The 25,158-nt window shown below is 37.6% G+C and overlaps 1 pseudogene; it reads right to left on the reverse strand.

The window, feature by feature from the left end:
• LOC149138572 (cold-responsive protein kinase 1-like) overlaps positions 1–25,158 on the reverse strand; it is a 63,493-nt pseudogene that overhangs the window by 32,877 nt on the left and 5,458 nt on the right.

Genomic DNA, 25,158 nt, shown 5'->3' on the forward strand with positions numbered 1-25,158 from the left:
TATATTATTGCAGGAGATTTTGGGAGAAGGGATCTCCATTAACAATGTCTTTCTGAAGATGCTCCCGGATTGGGATTTTCACTCACTGGATGTAAGAGGGAGATTTGGGGCTATGCTTTAGGTTTCAATAACAATACTATTAAGGTAGACAATATTTAGGGGGGCGAAGGATTTCTCGAGGTTGATCTCAAAGCCAATGATATCGATTTACCCTTAAGATTTATTAATATATTTGGACCATTCCACAATAGGGAGGCTTACTGGGATAGGCTGTTGAGTACATATTTCATGCAGGTGGACACTTTGATCATTGGGGGTGACCTAAACTTCTCTTTGGGGCATGAAGAATCATGGGGCAATAGGGCACAGACTAACCCCTGACAGATTATTTTGAATATATGATGGACTCCTATAATCTCATAAACATAGACTTGGCCAAGATTCTGCCGACTTGGAGGAATAAAAGAATAGGCAAGGATGCTCTGGCCAGAAGACTAGACCATTTCTTGATTAAAACTCCTATGTTGTCTAGTTTGGACCGAATTCGTCAATGGGTGGGGTTGGGGGATATATCTGACCACCCCTCGATTTTTATGGATATTATGGACTCCAACCATAAACCAAACTCCCCTTTCAAATTTAATTCTTAGACAACAACAATTCACCGACAGAAGTGATTTCTTGCAACTTGAATTGCATCAAATTCAAAGCCATTTTTTGGGCCAAAGAAAAGAAGCATAAGGATGAGGCCACTTTGCAGAGGAATAAATTTGACATTAAGTAACTGGAAAATTCAAGGATTACAAGTTACATAAACACTAAATCAAAGGATCATCTGATCAGATTGGAAACTGAAAATATTTTCCTCCTGAGATAGAAAGAGGAGACTTGGAGATTAAAGAGCAGAGCGATATGGTTAAAGGCTAGGGATGAAAACTTGAAGTGTTTCAACAATATGCCAGGGGGAGAAAAATTATTAACACTATCTGGTCACTGAGGGATCAGACTGGTAGGGAGGCCAGCACTTTCAACCAGCTTGCTGATATGGGCATCAAACATTTCTCACAAAGTGCATAGGGAAGCTTCCATAGCTGAGATATTTTGCACTGCTGAAGTTGTTCCTAGAATTATGGAGGATGAAGGTGCAGAGACTGTAAATGAACCAGTGACACTAGGAAATAGAAGTTGTCCTGAAATGGTTCAAAAGAGATAAGAGTTTAGGATGTGATGGGTGGCCTATGGAATTCTACCTCACTTTTCTTGATCATATTGGGCTAGACCTTCTATTGGCTATTGAGGAATGCATACTTTCCGGCTGGATGTATGAAGATTTCAACTCGACATTTCTTGCCGTCATCCCCAAGGCCGATAACCCTCTATCCCTTCATAACTACCGGCCCATCTCTCTTTGTAAGTGTATATACAAAATAATCTCAAAAAGTATTGCAAACCGCATCAAACCTTTCTTATCCATATATATATATATATATATATATATATATATAATATAATACACTAAAAAAAACTAAAAAAACGTTGTTGCAACATTAACACTTTTCATTTTTGGGGTGTTTTTTCATGCTTTTTGGCTAAAGTTCTCATTTTAAGGTTACAGTTCTCATTAAATTGGTAACTTTGTTCATGGTGAAGTATAGCTCCATCATGAGGAATGATGTATGGGACATAGTGTCGAGACCGGAGGGAAAATATGTGATCACTTCTTAGTGGATCTATAAAGTCAAACATGCAATTGATGGCAGTGTCAAGAAGTAAAAAGTGAGGTTCATGGTGAAAGGTTTCTCCCAGTAGGATGGATTGGAATACGAGTAATAATTCACACATATCACCAAATATGCATCCATTAGATTAGTTATGTCAATTACTTCAGAGACGGGGTGGAGTATACATCAGACGAATGTGAATATTGCATTCCTCAATGAGGTGATTAAGGAGGAGGTGTTATTGAAATACCTCAGGGATTTGAATTGCATGGAAGAGAGTCTCGTGTATGTAGGTTGAAGAAGGCCCTTTATGGGCTGAAGCATGCTCCACATGCATGGTATGTCAGGATCAATGAATATCTTCTTGGTATGGGATTCACCAAGAGTTAGGAAGACTCTAACTCGTACTATGTATTTGTTGGCGGTGAGACGCTCATCTTAGTAATTTATGTGGATGATCTCTTCTTAATAGGATCAAAGAATCTCATAGGGAGTTTCAAGGAGGAAACTAATTTGGAGTTCGAGATGAAGGACATCAGCTTGATGCACTACTATTTGGGATTGGAGGTGTTCCAGCAACCAAGAGATATTTTCCTTGGGTGGGGAAGTATGCAGTAGAGAACTTGAGGAGATTCAAGTTGGAATAATGTAGGTCCATGTCTACACCAATGATCACTAACCTAAAGAGGTTCAATGCTTATTAGGGCGATTTGATGGATCCCACACTCTATAGGAAGCTAATAGGTTTCTTAATGTATCTGATCCACACTAGGAAAGATTTTTTTTTTTGTGAATACACTTGGCCAATTCATTGTGGAGCTAAGACATGCTCATTGGGTGCTAGTGAAGCATGTGTGGAGTTACCTGTGAGGTATGGTGGACTTTGGATTGAAATATGTTAGAGTTGGTGGAGTGGAGCTGCAAGGGTACACAGATTCTGATTGGGAAGGGTGTGTTTTGGAAAAAAAAATCCACGTATTGATGTTTTCCAGTTTGGGATCAGCCATGATATCATGGTACAACAGGAAACCAGCAATCAATGGAACTTAGTTCAGTATAGGAAGAGTACATGGTAGCGAGTATGTAAAGTTGTGAGGTACTATGTCTTTGCAAGATGCTTGCAAGACTATTTGATCTTGAGATGAGGCCAACAATGATTCACTGTGATAATCATAATTGCATTAAACTCTCTGAGAATCCTATGTTTCACAATCATTCCATGCACATCAGGATCAGATATCACTTCATTAGAGATAGGGTCTAAAAAGGTGTGATATTTTAGAACATTTCCATAGAGGATCAGGGGGCATATATTCTCACTAAGCCTCTAGTGAAAGCGAAGTTTGTAAAGTACTGAGATAAGCTAGGGGAGGTGGAGAATCTCTTCCTTGATAGGAAAAAGTGTTGAAGCTTGTGGTAGCTTTGGAAGGTATTCTACATAGGATTGGTGTCTTAGCATGTAGAATATGATTTATTTCCTCTTTAGGTGCTTTCTTGGTGGTGTAAATGATTTATGTCTTCTTTAATAAGTCTAACTTAGGAAAAGTATAATAATAAAATTCAAATAATTATTGTGGACAATTAGTTCATTTTATAAGGATAAATAATTTAATTATTTAAGTGAATTATAAATGGTTTCAACCATTGATCTCCAAGATCTTATAGAATGGATATTAGGGTTAGGATATGGGCTTAATGATGATTATAAAAAGAATCCTAAGGAAGAGTTGAAGACAAAAGAGAGGAGACACAACAAGAGAAAGTGAATTTCTCTAGTTTCAGTGGCTCAACAGACTGAAGCATTGAGGAGCAGAAGTAGAGGAGGATTCCAGGGTGTATCCAAGAGGCCAAGTTGTGGAGATTGCAGGGTCGAGTTATTGAAGAGAAAGAGAGTTTGATTTAATTGGAGAAGTGTTAGAAAATTATATATTACAGAGAAATGGAACACATAAAATATATTGTAGAAATATAAACATAGAAAACGCATAAAACAAGAGAGACATAGATATACGTGTGTTGACATGGCAAATTTTCACTATACCAACAATGGGGAACTAACCCGATCACAGACCCCAATTAGGCCTGCTTTCGTTTGGGATGGCTAGTTCCAACGAGTTTTAAGGGACCCCGTGAACTGTAATAGGTGTTGAGAGATTGCTTCTAGGAAGAAGACTTCAATTAAATCAACAAAATAAAACAGCTAACCACTATGTATTAAATCCTATCTACACTACTTCTAACTACTCTAATCTAGTCCTAATTATCCTAATCTATCCTGCTGGAGCAAAACCAAAGGATTTTAAACACCATACATAAATCCCAAGTCCAAATGAATCAATTACTGGTCCACTTAAGAACAAGGTTGTATTAAATCCTAATCACAATGCCATTACTTATACAGGAATATACATTCCTTTCCATACAAATAACACTTGCAACTGATGTTTAACAAGTCTGGAATCAACAACCTTCCATGAATTATTAATGCTATTGAATCACATTCAAATAACCAGGAATAACCATGAGCAGTTAGTTATCAATGTGCACAAAGCAAATCACATTTGTCTTCATACTAGCAACAACACATTGATTCTAAACATATCAGATAAAGGGGAAACAAATTGGAAACAACAGGCTCCTTCTCGAACCAAACAGCCGCTCTTTATTCACAATAAATCAAAATTGTTTTCTCCAAACAAAAATCCCTTCTCTCCTATCTAGAGGTAGTATTTATGCCTCAAGCCCCCTGACCTTTCGTCTTCCCCTGTTCTTTTCAATATACCGATCAGAGTACACAGAGGTAGAGCCATCAATGTCACTGCTGACACATAGAAGGAGTCTTTGGTCACTGGAACGCTTCATTTCCTGGGGAAATGAGTAGGTGTTGATTAGAAGAGGATGACTGTGTGTCATCTCTTCATGATGAGATCTGGGGCAGTTTCGTTTTCGAAATACACAAGCAACACCTGGAAACTGACTGAGAATGCCAAAGGTCGGCTCTTTCAATAGAACACATCCGCATATAAGGGTTCCGAATCCGCTTATGCATCTGTTACTCCTTGCCTGCAGAAATAATAGACACCAGTCATGCTTATAAAAAATACAACAGAAATGCTTTAAAACATAAGTCTTGCCTCTATTGAACGTTTATTACATCACGTGAAAGAATCGGCCCCTGATTTTTAAATTTATGCATAGATTAAGTCCCGCAAGCAAAACTCGGTTTATATTGAAAATCACCGTAAAACACAGAACCAGATGGTATTTCGAAAGGGGTCATAAGTGGTAACTGGTATTGCGAGGATGGCCCCGATTCCATTCTTCAAACGACACATGGCAGCTAGGAGGAAAGAGGATACCGCTTTTCGGGCGGGTATTCCTCGAGCAACTAGTTCACCCGAAATCTGCATGGACTGTTGGATCCACGAGGGGTAGATCAATGGTGGAGGATCGGAGTAGGCAGACCCGAAATATATGTAAATGGCACTTAATAGCCCTAGTGGGTCTGCAATATATGATTCCCTTTGAAAAGCCCCAATTTCAATGTTTTTCGAAAACATAAGAATATACGGGGAAACCCCGAGTCTGGCCGTTGGGGCGAACTTGAAAATTTATATGCTCGGCTTTATAATTATCAGCAGGTCTAGGTGGTTATGGTGCACCATATATATAGATCCTGAACCCCGTTGATAGTGATAAGCGATGGGTCCCGGACCCGAAACATATATATATCATGGTTAATAAACCATCGGGTCCGGAGTATAGGGGAGCGCCATATATATATGAGCCCCGAGACCCCACCGATTGTGATATGCGATATGGTCCCGGACCTGACGTGTATATATATATATATATATATATATATATATATATATATATATATATATATATATATATATATATATATATATATGTATATATTTTTAATACCGCCAGCGGGTCCGTAATAATAGGCTTGCCTTTGAAAATCGGGACTTCAATGTTTTTTCGAAAAACAAAAGAATGTATGGGAAAACCATGTCTAGCCATAAGGCCGGACTTGAAATGCTATACGCTCCAGTTCATAATAATCGGCGGGTCCGGTAAACAGTGGTGCGCCTTATACAAAAGCTTTGGACCGGGCCGATTGCGATATTGCGATACGACTCCAAACCTGATATATATATATATATATCTATATATATATATATATATATATATATATATATATATATATATATATATATATATATATATATATATATATATATATATATATATATATATATATCGTGGTTAATAGAGCCATTGGATCTGGAAGATGGTAGCGCGTTATATACACATAAGCCCTGGGCCTCCCGATAGCGATAAGCGATGGGGCTCCAGACCCGAAATATGTGCATTTCGGTTAATAAAACTGTCATGTCTGGAAGCCATGTATTTGATGCTTTTTTTTATTGTAGTAAGCGAAAAGGGGTGATTCATGCATATTTATGAGGATTTCCTATGTAAATGGTTATAAGGAGTAAGGTGTGATAGGATGTTTTTATTTGGGTTGGAAAGGTCCCAATAAAGGAAATGAATGGAGGGTTAAGAAGGGTGATGAGAGGACCATGCAACAAGGGTTAGGTAAAAGGGGGGTCTTGACCATTAAGAACTAAAAATTTGGCTCAGCAATGACTTAAAGTCTATGGGACTAAAGGGGACCCATTCAAAATTGTTGTCAAGGCAAGTTTTGATGGGGTGGTGGTTGTGGCCACAACAATGTGGTTCACCCAATTTGGGCTACGTCCACAGAGAAACAACCAGTCCTTCCTTTTATATTATCCATCAAAATGAAGAGATACAACCTACAGCAGATCCGTTGTAATTCCCTCTTCACTCTCAATCTCCTCTCTCTTTCCTCACTTAGAATATAGATCTACATAGACGTAATACAATTCCCTCATATATAGCAAGGGGTTTCCTTCTAGGGAAAAAAACCCTAAATTAAACATAACTTCTACCTACAGATCTTCGCCTAATGAACGGCCCATATTGACTACGAAATTACAACATTTTACAAGGCAATTTTACATCTATTTTTAGCTTCGAGGGTGCTGCCCCTGATCCCCCACCGAGGGGGGCTCCAAATAATTGTCGTCACCCCCCTGGACCCCCTGGCGGCGTTGCCGCCACATTACAAACTGGGGTCCAATGTGATGATACCTCTAAATAAATAAGATAATCAAGCTCCACATCCAACAATCTCCCACTTGGAGACTAATTATAGCAACTCCACCGCTGCTTCATTTGCTGGAAAATGACTCCACTTTGGACCTGTTTGTTTCTCATCTTCTTCATCATACTTGAAGACCAATTGAAACTGAGCAGAATCTCAGTTTCTCCCTGATTACAACTTTTGTTAACATATCTGCAGGATTTTGGCTAGTGTGTATCTTTTCCATCTTCAATTGTCCATCTTCCAACACTGATCATATAAAATGGTACTTAAGTTGTATATGTTTAGTATTGGAATGAAATGTAGAGTTCTTTGCAAGTTGAATGGCACTCTGGTTGTCACTGTATAACCTGCCCAACTCCTGCTTCTTACCTAATTCATCTAGAAACCTTTGTAACCAAATCATTTCTTTACTAGCCTCTGTAGCAGCAACATACTCTGCTTCCGTTGTTGAGAGTGCAACAACACTTTTCAGTTTTGAAACCCAACTGACAGTTGTTCCACCTACAGTAAACACATACCCTGTTGTGCTCCTCCTATTATCTCTATCACCTGCCATATCTACATCAACATATCCCTGTAGAGCAATGTTTGAACCACCAAAGCATAATACTTTATTTGTGGTACCTCTCAAATACCTAAGAATCCACTTCACTGCCATCCAGTGTTCTTTTCTTGGATTGTTCATGTACCTGCTTACAACTCCCACCGGAGGTGCAATATCAGGCCTTGTGCAGACCATTGCATACACTAAGCTTCCAACTGCTAATGCATATGAACTCTAGACATATAAGCCATTTCTTCCTAAGTCTTGGGACACACCTCCTTACTTAGTTTGAAATGGCTAGCCAAAGGTATACTAACTAGTTTTGCATTCTACATATTAAATATTTTCAACACCTTTTCTATTTACTCACTCTGAGATAATGTTAATTTTCTATTCTTCCTGTCTCTAGTTATTCTCATACCAAGGATTTGTTTTGCAGCACCCAAATTCTTCATTGCAAATGAGTTTGCCAATTTTCTTTTGAGCACATTTATTTCCTGCATGTTAGAACCTGTAACAAGCATGTCATCTACATACAATAACAATATAATATAGTTGTCATCATTTTTCCTTTTGAGATAAACACAATGATCGAAGTGGCATCTAGTATAACCTTGTTCAGACATAAACCTGTCAAATTTTAGATACCACTGCCTTGGAGCCTGTTTTAAGCCATACAAGCTCTTCTTCAACCTGCACACTAGTTTCTCCTTCCCTTTTACCTCATTCGCTTGTGGTTGTTGCATATATATCTCTTCCTCCAAATCCCCATGGAGAAAGTTTGTCTTTACATCTAACTGCTCAAGTTACAAATCCTCAACTGCTACTAGACTTAAAATAATTCTGATTGAAGTCATTTTAACAACAAGAGAAAATATTTCATCAAAAACTATACCCTTTTTATGTGCAAACCCCTTCACCACAAGTTTATCTTTATACCTTTTTCTACCTCCATCTTCTTCCTTCAACCTATAAACCCATTTATTCTGCAATGTTGTTTTACCTGCAGGTAACCTAACTAAGTCCCAATTCTAGTTATGTGATAAGGAGTCCATCTCTTCTTTCATGGCTTGCTCCCACTTCTTCCTAGTTTCTACCTACACTGCTTCTTCATAGCATTCTGGTTCACCAGAATCAGTCAACAATACATAATATAATGAAGGAGAGAATCATTTAGGGGGTCTACTTATCCTAGTAGATATTATAACACCACTTTTAGGCATTTGAGGTGCTTGTTGTTGTTGTGGTTGTTGTTGTTGTTCTGGCTGTTGTTCATTATGATTTTCAGGCACCTTCACTTTTTCTATGATCTCATCAAGCACTCTATATTCTCTGTTTCCTTTTTCTTGTTTCTTTTCCTGCATCTGATCCTTATACAAAACCTTTTCATTGAATATGACATCTCTACTCCTAATGATTTTGTGTTTTTCATAATCATAAAGGCGATAACCAAAATAATTAACACCATATCCAACAAAGGTACATTTCTTTGATTTTGCCTCAAGATTTGTTCTATTTTCTTTATTAATGTGGACAAATACTTCACAACCAAAAGTCTTTAAAAATGAGTAGTTTACCTTTTTACCTGTCCATTCCTCCTCTGGAATACCACCATCCAAGGAACTTGAAGGCCCTCTGTTTAGGCCCAAAATTTTAAAGGCAATCCTTCATGCAAACTCATGCACCTTGCACACTCCATGATTGTCCTGTTCATCCTTTCTGACACACCATTTTCTTGTGGTGTTCCTGGAACTGTATTCTCTCTGCAAATTCCATTCTCTGAACAGTACCTATCAAACTCTTTGCTGCAATATTCACCTCCATTTTCTGATCTGAGACACTTCAACCTTTTTCTTGTCTTATTTTCAACCAAAGCTTTCCATTTCTTGAAAGTATCAAATACATCAGATTTATTTCGAATACAATAAATCCAGGTTTTTCTGGTTACATCATCAATAAAAGTAACATAATAACGAGAGCCACCGAGAGATGATACCTAAGAAGGTCCCCATACATATGTATGCACAAGCTCTAATTTTTCACTCTTCTTTTCTTTCCCAACTCTGAGGAATCTGAATCTCTTATGTTTTCCATAAACACAATACTCACATAAATTTAGATCAACATGCTTCAAACCTGGCAACAAATTTCTTGAGTGAAGAATCTGCATCCCCTTCTCACTCATGTTCCCAAGCCTATGATGCCACAATGTTGTATCTTCTCCTGTAAAGGTTAAAGCATTAACATAATTAGAAATACAATTGCATAAATACAATGTACCAACCTTTTCTCCTTTTTCTATTACCAGGGCTCCTTTAGTGACCTTCCAGGTTTTATCTGTAAAAATAGTCACACGGCCTTCACCTCCCAACTGCCCTGTTGAAATTAGATTTTTCTTCAGATCTGGAACATGCCTTACCTCCTTCAATAGCCATTGATTTTCATTCTGCTGTTTTACGAAAACTGTACCCATTCCAATGATTTTACAGGGTTTATCATCACCCAATTGAACCTGTCCAAAATCTCCTTGAAAATAATCATGAAAATGTTTCCTATCAGGTGTGGCATGGAATGAGGCCCCTAAATCTACCACCCAGGCATCAATAATATTTTCTAATAAAAGAATCAAAGCATATTGCAACATATCACCTGTCACATTCACTTCATGATTGTTTTCTTGTTGCGCGTCTCCTTCTTTTCCCTTCTAAGACTTGCAGTCTTTCTTCAGGTGTCCTTTCTTCCCGCATTTCCAGCACACTATCCCCGATCTGGACTTGGATCTGCCTTTCCTTGACTTACTATGATATCCTGGGCTCTTTCCTCTTTCCATTTTTCTTCCCCTAGTCTCTGCAGTCAAAGCATTACCTGATGTCTCACCGGAGCTTTTCCGTTGTATTTCCTCACTAAGGATTGCATCGACAACATCATCAAAATTTAAAGTACTAGATCCAGAGACAGAGTTACTAATGGCCATAACCAAACCATTCCAACTTTCTGGCAATGAGCACAGAAATAACAGAGCCCTAACTTCATCATCAAAAGTTACCCATACAAAATTTAATTGACTGGTAACTATATTAAATTCATTTAAATGATTAGCAACAAATCCACCTTCTGACATCTTCATATTAAATAAATGCTTCATAAGAAATACCTTATTTGAGGCCGAGGGTTTTTCATATAATTTTTCCAATGCCGACATTAAACCCTCTGTTTTCGTTTCCTTTGAAATATTAAAGGCTACCGACACCGCTAGGCACAACCGTATTGTTCCAAGTGCCTTTCTGTAGAGAATATCCCATTCTGTGTCCGTCATACTCATTGGCTTCTTTGTCTTTTTGCTCAATGGTAGGTACAAATCTTTCTAATATAGATAATCTTCCATGTGCATCTTCCGTAGCTGGTAGTTTTGGTCGTTAAATTTTTTGACCCTAAACCTACCATCTTCTGCCATTGCTCCCACTCGAACTAGGAACCCTTCTCTCATGCGAGTTTATCAGCCAAAGACCTTCGGCTCTGATATTAGTTGTTATAAAATTATATGTTACATAGAAATGGAACACATAAAATATATTGTAGAAATATATACACAGAAAACGCATAAAACAAGAGAGACACAGATATATATGGTTCACCCAATTTGGGCTATGTCCACGGAGAAATAATCAGTCCTTCTTTTTATATTATCCAGCAAAATGGAGAGATACAACCTACAGCAGATCCGATGTAATTCCCTCTTCGCTCTCAATCTCCTCTCTCTTTCCTCACTTAGAATACAGATCTACATAGACGCAATACAATTCCCTCATATATAGCGAGGGGTTGCCTTCTAGGGAAAAAAACCCTAAATTAAACATAACTTCTACCGTCATATCTCCTCCTAATGAATGGCCCATATTGACTATGAAATTACAACATTTTACAAGGCAATTTTACATCTATTTTTAGCTTCGAGGGCGCTGCCCCTAATCCCCCGCCGGGGGGGCTCCAAATAATCATCGTCGCCCCCCTTGGACCCCCCTGGCGGCGTACATTTTACGGGCCGCATTGACGCCACATTACGAACTAGGGTCCAATGTGACGATACCTCTAAATAAAGAAGATAATCAGGCTCCACACACAACAAGAAGTTGATTTGTTGGAGGCCAAATTTCTTGAGGCGCAATGGAATATTGTAAGGAAGGTGCAAGGTTTATTTTCCAGCATATTGATTTGGCCAAATTTCTCCAGGCCAAATTACTTAGAGGTCGATTTTTAGATGGTCGAATTCCCTGGGTCGAACTCATCCAGTGGGGGTCGATATACTTGTTCCAACAATTCTATTTTTCCTTGTAATTCTATGTGGGTCAAAAACCCTGATTTTCCAAATAAATAAATGACAGATAATTGTTGTGGGTGAAATATTTATCTATTGCAATGTGTGAATCATCTCTCTAAATTTTTATTTCCACTACATAAATGTCTAGGGGTCAAAATACCAGTGATTTTATTTTCCAGTAATTCAGAATTTATTTGCCTAATTAAATAAATTGTTGGGAATAAATCATTTTCATGAGAAAATAAATATGGGTTGATATTAGGAGATTTAATAGCTTTGAACAATACAAATATTTTTGAATTACTACTATCGTATTCTCCACACCAAAGTGCCCAACCACCCAACTATAATGTTCCTCCCATATGAGCTTTGCATGCTTGCTTGAAGGAACACAAAGGTGGCCCAAGTAGCACAAGAGCACATCCTAGAGATGGAAGTCTGTAACTTTGTTTCTTGTAATCAATATCTAGTATGTTTCAGAGAATTTAGAGTCGCTATTGTATAGTTGTGGCCACCTAGAGGTCTCTTGCCCACAATAGTTAAGGATTATGGTTAGTGCCACAACTCGAGGGCGACTGAGGTAGTCTACAACATAATTTGTGCTACCCTTCTTGTATTTGATGTTCAAATGGAATTGTTGAAGGTATGTGGACTATTTTTTATGGAATTCATTCTGTAAATTACCTTATGTATAAATAAATTACAAATACGTATGATCAGTTTAGACGGTTATCTCCTTCCCAAAAATATAATTCTTCCATTGTTGAAAGACCTATATGATGGAGTAAATCTTCTTGTCATAGGTGGGGTATCTCTAAACAATATCAAATAGTGTTTCTCTATGATAGGCCAATGAATGTCCTTGGTAAGTGAGGATTGAACCAATATCCTAGTTAGAGGCATCTATCTCAATCTCAAATGGTTGTTTAGGTATGGAAATGTGAGAAACGGTGCTGAAAAAAGGCAGTATTTTAGTTCCTCGAATGTTTTATATTGTGACATAGATCAAGAAAAAAAAAATACATCCCTTGGTCACTTGACTTAAGGGCCAAGTGATATAAAACAACCCCATCATGACCCTTTGGTAGAAGTTAGCAAGGCCTAAGAAGCTATAGAGCTCTATTAGAGTTGTCAGGGCTGGCTAATCCCAAATGACTTGGATCTTGGTTGGGTCCACGTGCACCCCATGTTCGTCCACATGTATCCAAAGTATTGAATTATTTGCATTCCAATTGAGCATTTCTCCATATTTGTGTATAACTTGTTTTTTTGTAGGATGCTCAAGACCTATTGAATGTGCTGCAAATTTTTCTACCAGGTTCTACTAAATATGAAAATATCATCCAAATATACAACCACAAAAGAGTTGGTGAACAGCCACAGGATATCATCTGTCAACCTCATGAACATTATTGGAACATCAGTCAAGTCAAATATCATGACCAACCACTTGAAAAGGCCTTATTTAAATTTGAATTGTTAGTTTTCTAATACACAACTATTAATTTAAAAAGTATTCTGAGATGCAAGCACTGAAACAAAATTCACTTACTAAATATGTTGAGTATTCTAACAAATAATAGCAACATAAAAATAAAATTATGAAGACATGAATACTCCGTAAACAATGCGCTAGAAATACCCAGGAAGCCCCAACTGGGGAAAACATTCCAATTTGCGTGTGTTACCAATATCCTCAAAAAAAATTCAGGAACTGATTACAAAATATTGGGAGAAATTCTCTTCCAATTATTTGTTCCTCAACACACCAATCTATGCATCCTTGATCTACTCAGCCTCTCTCATGCACATTTGTATGGAATGTACAAGCTAAGATTGCCTCCTACACAATCCAACTCATGAATGAAGTGATATGCTCTGGCTCTAGAAATTTCTTGAGGCTACTTGATCTCTCTCTGCCTTTACGTGCTAATCTAGAAACTCCTTGTTGAACTCGCACACACAAATCGTTCTAGTGCATCGTCACATGATTTACCAAGTTTGTTCCCTTCTTATTTATATAATCAAACTAACTCAAGTGAAATGGTCGCTTGAACTCAAGTCGAACTGGCTGCCTCAACTCAAGTTGAACTGGCTCATTGATCTCAAGTAAAAACTAGCTCCTTGAACTCAATTCAAACTTCCTTATTGAACTCAATTCAAACTGGAAATAAATCTCTATGCACATTTGAGTTTGATTTACTATTTTTGACTCATAAGAAAATTAGAGAATTTTCCTAATCCAAAACAAAGAGAGTAAATTGCACCTTAGCTTCACTTGTGGGTTCCTTCTTCCAAATTTATTGCACTTCTAAATTTATTATAACCCTTCAATCTCTTTCAATTAACATTCCCTAGTAGAGGAGGAAGGTGTTATGTACTACACCCAGTTTGTCTCTGAAGTAGAAAAAGTGCCTCTTTCCAATGCCTTGGTCAAGTTATCTATTGTCTACTCCTCTATAGGTATGTATAGAAATATGACTTTACCCCTCTGAACACAATATCTAATATGGTGGTACATGATCTTGATGTGCTTGGGGTAGTCATGAAACACTAAATTTTCGGAGTGCTTGATGCAACTCTGATTATCACAGTTTATGATTGTTGGCTCCAACCCCTTACTAAACAACCCAACAAGTAGCTTCCTCAACCAAATAGCCTCGTAAGTTGCCAAGCTGGAATTCATGTACTCAGCCTCAGCTAAGCTCAGTGTCATTGATCTCTGCTTCCTACTAAACCAAGAAACAACTATTAACCCAACACTAAAAGCATAACCTCAAGTGCTCTTCTTATCTATTGAACCCCCTGACCAATCTGCATCTTTGAGTCCCTGAAGACTCACTCCATCAATCTCCCTAAATAACAACCCATAATATGTTCTACTCCTAATATACCTTAACACGTGTTTGGAAGCAACCTAATGCATTTTTAAGGATTCCATGAATTTTTCGACCTCAAAATCAGCATAATATATTAAATGCATGATAGCCACCATATAAAAATATGCATGCATCACATAAACGTTCCCATAAAGAAATAAACATAATATTAAGATATATAATGAGGTTTGCATGTGTAACCTTGTCCTAAATTATATCCATACATCCAATCATAAAGTCAAAATTGTGGAACCATGAAGCTAACATGTCTAAATAAAACATCACCAAAATATTCCAGTCAAAACATCCACCATCTCAATGTTTACCATCAAAATATGAACCATCAAAATATGTAGTATCAAGATCCCTATCAAACATCCACCATTTGTGTCAAAAATTGTATGCAAAAGGAGATGAATTCTTCTTGGACACTACTAGGAATCCTTCCATTAAGAAGTAAGGTTATTTTGCACCCAACTGTTATTGATCTCTAATGCCTTCGGAGCAAAGTTTGTGGGATCTAGCACTAATTCAGGGGTAGCATTATGATTAAGATTCTTTGCAAAGCAATTCTTGGCAGAAGAAGTGGACAGGGGATGAGATCCAACAAATACAACAGTTGATGGAGTAATAGACTTATCATGAACATGACTGGTAGTGGTAGAAGAGAGGATGCCTTTTGAACGAAAATTAAGATTGGGTCCTCTAGAAGGTGAAGAGGAGGCATGTGTAGCTGAGTGAGAACTGGAAACAAGATATGGAACTTTGAGAGCAATACCCTAAACAATATTTTCGAATTCAAGAAAATTTTGAATGGGGTTCCAGCCATCATGAACACTTACTGGTTCATTGGTAGGCTAGGGCTATGGTATTTTATGTATGTTATGATGAGGCCTGAGAGGTGGAGCTAGACTCTTTTGCTAGACAGGAGGGATACAAGAAATATTTGGAGACCATAAGTTAAGATTAATTGTGGTGGCCAACTGATGGAAATCATCGGAATCAGTGTTAAAATGGATATAAAATTGAATCCTTTTGTTTCTGCAAAAATACCACCATCATGGGGGTCTATTCCTTCTTCCTTAGCCTTTGCCCTATCCTCGAGAAACTAAGCTCATATTTGTAAATAATCAAAATCATTATTCATAATTTCAATACAGGTAAAGCCATCAATAACTCATTTCACTATATAATTACTACAAATCAATTATACCTAATCAAATGGCAGACACTTCTCATATGTTTTGAGGAAAAAGAATCAGAAATAAGCTTATAAGGAGATGGAGTAAAATGCAAGAGGGAGATTCAAACCTAAATCATATTGTTTTCACCATAGGGTAACATACCCTTTTATAACAATTACTTTTTTCCTTTACTAGATAAGGGCCATGCCACTACACAAAAAATTGTCTTAACAGTGGGTTATAACATATTCATTTTTGTTTTCATTTATATCAACTTTCATAACTGCAGTGGAAAATTCATTCAAAGAGGGTGCCCTTCCTTTTCCATTTTTTTTTTGAAAAGCGATTAAACCAAATTAGGGTTTGAACAATGGTTTTTTTACTGCATAGAGTCCATTTAATTCATAGAGAAGTAACAACATAATTGTCAATAAGGGAAATTGCCTGCAAGAATTCTATAAATATATAGCAAAATAAGATGATTTGCATGCAAGGGTTTGGACAGGTAGCTGTAATTTTGTTTTGCAGAAAGGGAGAAATTAGGGAAAGACAATATAAAATTGTGAATAGGGCATAAGGAACAGTTCAGAGATAATGTGCAATAGAGAGTAGGGGTTTTCCATGATTGGCCCCGATATATGTAATTTTTACTCAAAGTATAATGGAAAAAGGGTAACTATAATGATATTTACCATAGGGTATAAAAGAGTAAAAATCTCAAAATAGCACACAAATATATTTGGGACTTTTAGAAGTGGACCTATGAAACATATATTTTTTTTTGTTCAGAATGGAATTTTATAAGATAAATGTAGTGAAATTTGTAACACGAAACTGAAAATATGCATGCAACTAGATAAATAGGAGTACTAAAAAATTCTCAATAGAGAATGATTTTGAAGTAGCATACAATTGGCATGGGAGTATTCTTTTATTTGTATATATATTTCACAAGAATTTGAACTCAAGTAGTGAGCAGGTCTGACACAGTAAGGAGAATTTATCTTGACTATGAATACATGGGGTTTTCCCCTTTTTTCCTTATCAAAAACCCTGAGTGGTTTGTATGAAATTTTGACTTTAATGACCTGTGAGGGATAGTCATAATAGAAAGGGCGAGAAGATCCCTTTATCTCTTTTAATTTTCGAGAAAACCAAAGGCTAAATGCCCAAGCATTTAAAAGCTAGGGCAGCAGACAACTAGGAGGGAGTTACTAGCAAATGAAAGGAGGTATGACAAGAGGAGAAGGGAAATAAATACACAGAGAATACAACCAACCAGTGAAAAAGACACAGTGAAATGTGTAACTAATCAAAATTCTTACCTATAATGCACTTAAGACCTATGAAACAACAACCCTTATCGATGTAGAATCAAAATTTCCAGTTGAGTTTTCTGCCTTTAGTATCTATGGAGGTTTCACAACTGGAAAAAACTCAAAATGAACCTTAATACTATAGCACCCTCCTCCCACTTCTACCCAAGTAACTGGCCAAACGGGGTAAACATGTGACAAGAGGCTAATATGATGGGATTCAACCTCCTGTGTGACCTTAAGGAAGTGGAATCGATGAAAACACTACATACCTTCCACACCAGCATGAGGACTCCCAAGAACCCCCCCAACCTTCCTAGCAACCAGCCCCTGGGTCCTATTGAGTTTTTAAACCAATGAACCCCCGGAATCTCCATGATATGAGCATGCCTACGTCTAGAGGGCTCTAGACGCTCCCATGTCATGGAATGCCAGCATCTGGGGACTATCTTGCTCAGTGTTGTGCTAGTGTCCCTTAGATATGAGCCACTTTTTCATGCCCAAAGCCCAGGTCACTACCCAGAACTAAATGACACCTTCATAACAGAAGGATAACAACGGAATGATAATAAAAATACAATTACCTGAACAATCCCTTGACTGGACCCCTACTAGCTATAATAGGAATTTCATCAAACATATCACAAATATGTAATCTACAGGTGTAAACAACATATTTAAGCATAGGGGTCTCATACTTATCTGAGAATCGCTAAGAAACATTGTTCCTTTATATAATTAGTTGCATTATCATATATTACGTCATAGATACATTATTCATTCATTTACAAATCAAAACATTAGGAGAGCCATACATCATCACTGTCATAATACATGCTTATAACCAGCATAATAACAATATAAATATCAAGGAACATCATCCATAGAATCCACATATAAACTAGTATATTTACACATAAGATACCAAGGAAAGAACCTCTTATTAATTAATGCAAAAGCTAACCCAGTATGGGACTACCACGTGCCATCTGACCATAGAATGGCTGAGCAAATTCTATCTTTATCCATTCACCCTCGTGCCATATTCCAAGCATGAATGTGGGACTTAAACCAAAAGGACCAACCAGGGCATACCGAGGCTAAACCACTTCACCCTCATCAATAGAAACTAGGCTTTACCGTAATCCATCCAAGATAAACATGTGATAACATGATTTATCTATTCCAACACTAAAAATGTGATAACAAGCTTTAACATGATCTCCACCAGATCACTAGGCCAAAACAAGCATGGATGCCACTCGATTTATCAACCTACACCGTGAGGAATTTTCATGTCTCATAGTCTCTCAAGATTTACCACAATCCACAATATGATCCAGGGATCACTAGGCACTAAACCAAGACACCAGCCTCTAGGCTTTACTGTATATCCCACCATTCACCAACAAGGATTCCTAGGCCTAATCAAGGGAAAACACCTCTTGGCTTTATCATATATCTCGCCTTTCACCAGCAAGGATTCCTAGGCCCACCGAGGCAACACAAAATCTAGCGTTACTACAACCCATAGTATGGTTTAGGGGTTACTATTCCATGTGTTCTATCATTCGAAGATCCACCTCACTGAGCTTTGAATCCATCCGGAAATCCAGCTCAACCAAAACATGAGAACCCCGTCACACCAGCTATATAAAAATGGAAAGGCTAGGCTGGAAACACTGTCACACTTAGCAAAACTTGTTCCATGATAGGAAAGAACCACATGCAATACCATGCATTCCAAATCTAGAAAGGAAAACACGCATGCAAATCGATACCTGCAAAGAATCACATTGTAGCTACTTGATCCTGCTCTTCCTTACTTTCTCCTTCCTTCCTCTTATCTTCTTTGTCTTTCTTGATCCAATGCAAAACCTGAGAAAAATCTTGCTAACTGATCCTCATAAGCCTTTTCATCAATGAGACCTTTATTTTCTTTATTTTCCTTCAATTTCCTCCTGACATGCAACCTGTGACCTTTCACATTTTTTTCTCCTAATTTCCTTTATTTTCATAAATAAATGTGTCAAAAATGTCTTTTTTCCTTTCCAAATCCTTTGTCAATTTCCTTTAGCCATAATAAATGAAATGAACACCCACTAGGATGTTTTTCCAAATATTCATTTTGGAATAAGTGTCACATGATCGTGGTCTTGTATTTTTTACATTTACATGGATTTTTAACTAACATTGTTACAAACCCCCCCCTTGGGGGAACACTATCCTCGGTGTTCAATGAGACTTGTAAGTAGCAAGACCGTTGAAAACAAAACATATTTCCCGTGGAGCTTTATAACATAACTCGTTGCAGCATTTACAATGACGATCTAGTAAAACATGTCAAACATACCATTTACTGGAGCTTTATAACACAACTCATAATGATATTTACAATAATAACCACATATACATAGATACACAATTGCTCAACCGGCAAATAAAGGATACGATGTCTACATCTGCAACAAGGGAATCCATAGGCTCGCACCTCCACCCTCAAAGTAATATGAGGATTCACCTCTTTCCCAGGAAGTTCAGAATCCACTACAAGGTCAAATATGCATCCAATGTCCAGTGTTATAATCTTGTGCCACTTTTCCTCTTAGTGAACAGTTACCAACTCATTTTTCTAGGGTACACTCTTCATGAGCATCTGATTACATCTGGCAATGCTAATGACCAAAACAAATTCGTCCCCAACCTTCCCTTCTCTTCTACACAGTCCCTCGAGAAATTTGGTCACCCCTTTTGTTCAGTCACTCACCTTCCAAGTTCCTCGGCATCCCCTATCCCAAGTGACCCATCCATAGGAAAGGATTCCTCACATTAGAAGTTCAAATAACCAAGGCATATACCTACCTCAAAACCATCGTACCAGTCATAGCATGCTCATGGAAATCAATGGACACTATTGGGTACAAGTGTCCCACAATGGCCTTACTCCTGAAAGCTTTACCAAAAAACTGATGTCTGTTCCAATTCCTTTTTTTGTTGCTAATTCTTGTAGCAAGTTTCAATCATCTCAAACAGGTATTTTCATGCTTCTTGTACCAATCACATAATTTTCATTAGATTCGAAATAAATGGAAATAACTTCAATTCTTACCACATTGGTGGCTCGTCAACAAGGTACACTTGTAATTTTGTTCACTTCCTTTCACAACAAGTCAAACTAACATCTTTGACCAAATCATCATGTATAAACATATCACATTAAGTTAGCTCAAAATAAAACCATCATATATAAAAATCATAAATCACATGTAACCATCATAAACCATAATCATAGATCACATGTAATCATCATAAACTAGAAACATAAATCACATGCATAAAAAAAACTGAAATAAAATATTGATACATATCATTTAGTCAGCTTTCAGCTTCTACCCTTGTTCTTATTTCGTACGCACACTAGATTGGTTACCACACCAGACAAACACCTAGTGTCTTCTCCTCAACCATGTGCACCACACACATACAACCACACATGCCATACAACACCATGCAATACATGCACTTACACCTGACATACCACACATACGTCTACCCCCAGTGTACAACACACCACAATACATACTCCTACATCTGGTGTACACCACAACACAATACATATACGTACACAATGATACACATGTCATTATGCCATGACTACACAATGCACATACATAGTACCGCATGCCCACAACACAACATGTACGGCATGAACACAATACTACATGTACACCAGTACCATAGGTACAACATGTACACAGTACCACTTGTACACAGCACCATCTGCACGACGTGTGAAGAACATCACATGTACACAGCACCACCTACACAATGTGTACACAACGCCACATATGCACTGCACCACCTGTACAACATGTACACAATACCACATACACACAGTACCACATGCACGACATGTACACGACACTACATGTACACACCACCACCTGCACACAGTGTCACTTGTACATCATGTACACAACACCACATGCACGCAACACCACTTGTAAAATCATGCACACAACACCATATGTACAACATGAATGCAACACCACATGTACATAGCACTGCATATGCAACATGCACATAGAATCATTTGTACACAGCACAACATATCCAACATGTGCATAACACCATATGCACACCACACCGCATATCCATCATGTGCACAGTGCAATATGTACACAACACCGCATGCGCACAACATCACAGATGCAACACATACAACATATACAACATATGCACAACAGTAGTACCACACATCCAAAACCAGACTGTCTCTACTAAACAACCTTGCTTATCCTAGCATGCCACACTGTCTCTGCCACCATGCTTATCCTAGCATGCCACAAGGCACATTGTTTTCATTCCACTGATGTATCCTTTAGCGTTACATGTCATAACATAAACATAGTCATAATACAAGCATACAATATCAATTGATTGTTGTGAATACTCTTCCCACTTGATTCTTTGTAAAACCAGGAACCTCATCATGTCATTCACCTACATAAGCAATCATTCCTCCACAAGAATGATCCCTGACAACCTTGCCGTACAGTGACATAGATACGTAGATACATAGATACATATACATAAACATTAGCATAAAACAATCATGATCTTGTCATACAATGACATGCATACACACATATATACATATAAACATTGGCATAATCATGATCATAACATAATTACCAGATAGCATAAGGTCAAGGTTAAGAGAACTCCCTTTATCTGTGCACATCATGCACAAGATTGAGAAAAATCGTTCCCAACATAGCCAAGGCATCTGACGTCTTAGATCCATTTACTTCACCTTTCATGTTACCTTTCTCATGATTGTACTGCCACTATCCATTTACACCAATGGACCGAACCAAACCAACCGATTGTCATATTTTTACCTTCAACTTCCCTCACTCATGCATTGAGCTTCATTCAGGTCTTACATTTCTTGTTGGGTCCACACAGCCCTCCTAGAGTCCCACAAAATTTCTTCTTTCCCAACCAATTCCCAAGACTCAAACACAAAAGGCAAGAATAAAAAACAACCAAGAATAAAATCATGAAAACTAATAGCAATACGATGCCACAAACAAAGTGGCAAGTTTTTGCACCAGACATTAAAATAAGATTAAAAAAAAAAAACCCACAAATCAAGCTCTACAAATAACAAAATACCAAAAGCACAAGACTAACAATAGACACCATGACTCAATCCCCATGGTTCCCAAGGAAAGCTCAACCCGAGCCTTCTTTAATATTTCATAGCAATCTCTTGCCATGTAATCCCCTGCATCATATTGCCACAAACACATAACTATCAATGCATAAATAAACATAACAATACACCAGTTACCTTATATTGTTATGCCAAGCACGTTTCCTTGTAGCTGAAAACATATGTTTCATGTCTTAAAGGACTCTAATCCCCTTGACAGATCTAGCTATAACTGGACACTATCTGTTATACCTGTCAAATACATATCCATGAATATAGCACGTACCCACATAATTTCAAACAAATTAGGGTTAATAAGACTTCATGTATGCAAATCACTCATTTGTTTGGATTTGCGGTTTCCAAAACATAGCCAAATGAATCCTCACCCAATTCTCTTCTTTACCCTTTTACCTTGTTGCAATCAAGTCTTACTATACACTTTCACATCACCCAACTGTTAGTATATAAACACATCAACTATTATCTTGTCAAGCTAATACCAAGCATGTTGCACTGCAACTTCTCACACATGTCAATCTCACGTTCCAAAGATCAAGGCATCATGTATATTAATTTCAAATCAACATTTACCAAGTCTATCAACCATATCATACCACACAATCAACTCACATTCATCAGTCATAATACATAATGCTACAACTATCACCTACTTACACTCAAGTACATATCAATTGTCTCAACACATGTGTTAGTAAAATCATCTTAAAACAAGATCATTTCGGCAAGAAATCTTATAGACACATGCTCATATCATTCAGTTAATCAAACATTCAAACAACTATAAATGTACCATGTTAGATAAGCCAGCTAAACGAAATAATATACACCAAACACTCAAACACCAAATAGACGGAATAATCAAACATTCAGGCACAAAGTAGACGACATAAGTAAGCTCATACCTTAATGTATCTCAGGGGAGGCTATCTTGTATACACAATCAATCTAGTTAGCACGATATAACTTTGCAACACATGAGCTCAAACACAAATAAGATCATGATATCCATAACAGTAAATAACTAACATGTTTACATCATAAGCTCATAAACATTTGTCGTTCATGCATAACAATCACATGTGCGTTTATTCTAGATTAGTACAACACGATGTCACAAATAAGTTGACTCATACCTGAATGTCATAACCCTAACCATCTGTATAGGCCAATCCAATTTAGCATGATACATATAACATCAAAATATTAATTCTATAACCCTAATCATCAAGTTAGCTAGCATATAACAACAATAAGTTATCATATAACATGCTCATCAACAACATATAACCTAATCCTCAAGCAAACTATCATATAACAACAACAAGTTAACCTATAACGTACTCATCAACAACATATAACATAATCATCATGTTATCTAACATAAAACAACAACAAAAATGCATACAACCACAAGTTACTATCACTCATGACTATCTCACACGTGCATATGACTACACTAATCAACTAGCATCTATCATATATGTAACCATAACATCAATAGACATGTACATAAACCTAATGTATATAACCCTAATGCATATAACAATCCATTAACCAACATACATGCATGCCAAACATACAATCCATGTATATGATTTGCTCTTACCCTGAAGTCCATTGTTGCAACTTCACTTTAAAGGTCTGCATCTCCTGCTCTATCTCAGCCAACACATTAGCCTCATAACATACAAATAACATCATGATGACCTAATTGCATACAATGACCTTATGCACAACAATCTTCACCATGAAAATGCATGCGTATTAACATATAGACACCGACATGCATAACAAATGCATATACAACACTCATGACGACATATCCCACAACAAAAACATCAACCTTCACATGGCGACATCACTACAACCATGATCAACACCATGCAAATCCAACAAGAACATGGACTATAGGCATAAGGAACACATGCAACCGACATGAATGCATGACCAACACACCGCCCATCCAGTTTGAGGGGTGAGCCATGCTTTGATACCGCTCTGTAACACCCTCCTCCCACATCTACCCAAGTAACCGGCCAACTGGGGTAAACATGTGACGAGAAGCTACGATGATGGGATTCAACCTCCTATGTGACCTTAAGGAAGTGGAATCGACGGAAACACAACAGACAAACCTTCCACACCAGCATAAGGACTCCCATGAACCATCCCAACGTTTCCGGCAACCAGCCCATGGGTCCTACTGAGTTTTTAGACCAATTAACCCCCAGACTCTCCCATGATATGGGCATGCCTACATTCAAAGGGCTCTGGACACTCCCACAGCATGGAATTCCTGTTGGAAATACTGAGAGGGTGAATCAGTATTCCTTCTCAATTGTAACATTTACCAGTTAAATCAGTTATATTTAGAACACAAAATGAACAATAGGATTAAATGCTTTTATTAATATAGTCTTTAAAATAAATCAGGTACAATATATATAGGGCTCCAACCCTTGATGAAGACATTGATCTTCAATTCCCAGGCTCCAACCCTTGATGAAGACATTGACCTTCAATTCCCAGGCTCCAACCCTTGATGAAGACATTGACTTTCAATTCCCAGGCTCCAACCCTTGATGAAGAAATCGATCTTCAATTCCCAGGCTCCAACCTGTTGCCAAGCACCAACTTGGTCTTTTGTGAGGCTCCAACCTCTAGGGCTCTAACCCCATCTTTTTCAAGGCACCAACCTTGGATTTAGGAGCTCCAACTCCAAGGACACCAATCCTTCCAATTATGAGG

This window comes from Pinus tabuliformis, chromosome X (genome assembly GCF_031772625.1).
Source record: "Pinus tabuliformis cultivar Carrire ecotype Pingquan chromosome X, CPIR1, whole genome shotgun sequence".
NCBI classification, from domain to species: Eukaryota; Viridiplantae; Streptophyta; class Pinopsida; order Pinales; family Pinaceae; genus Pinus; species Pinus tabuliformis.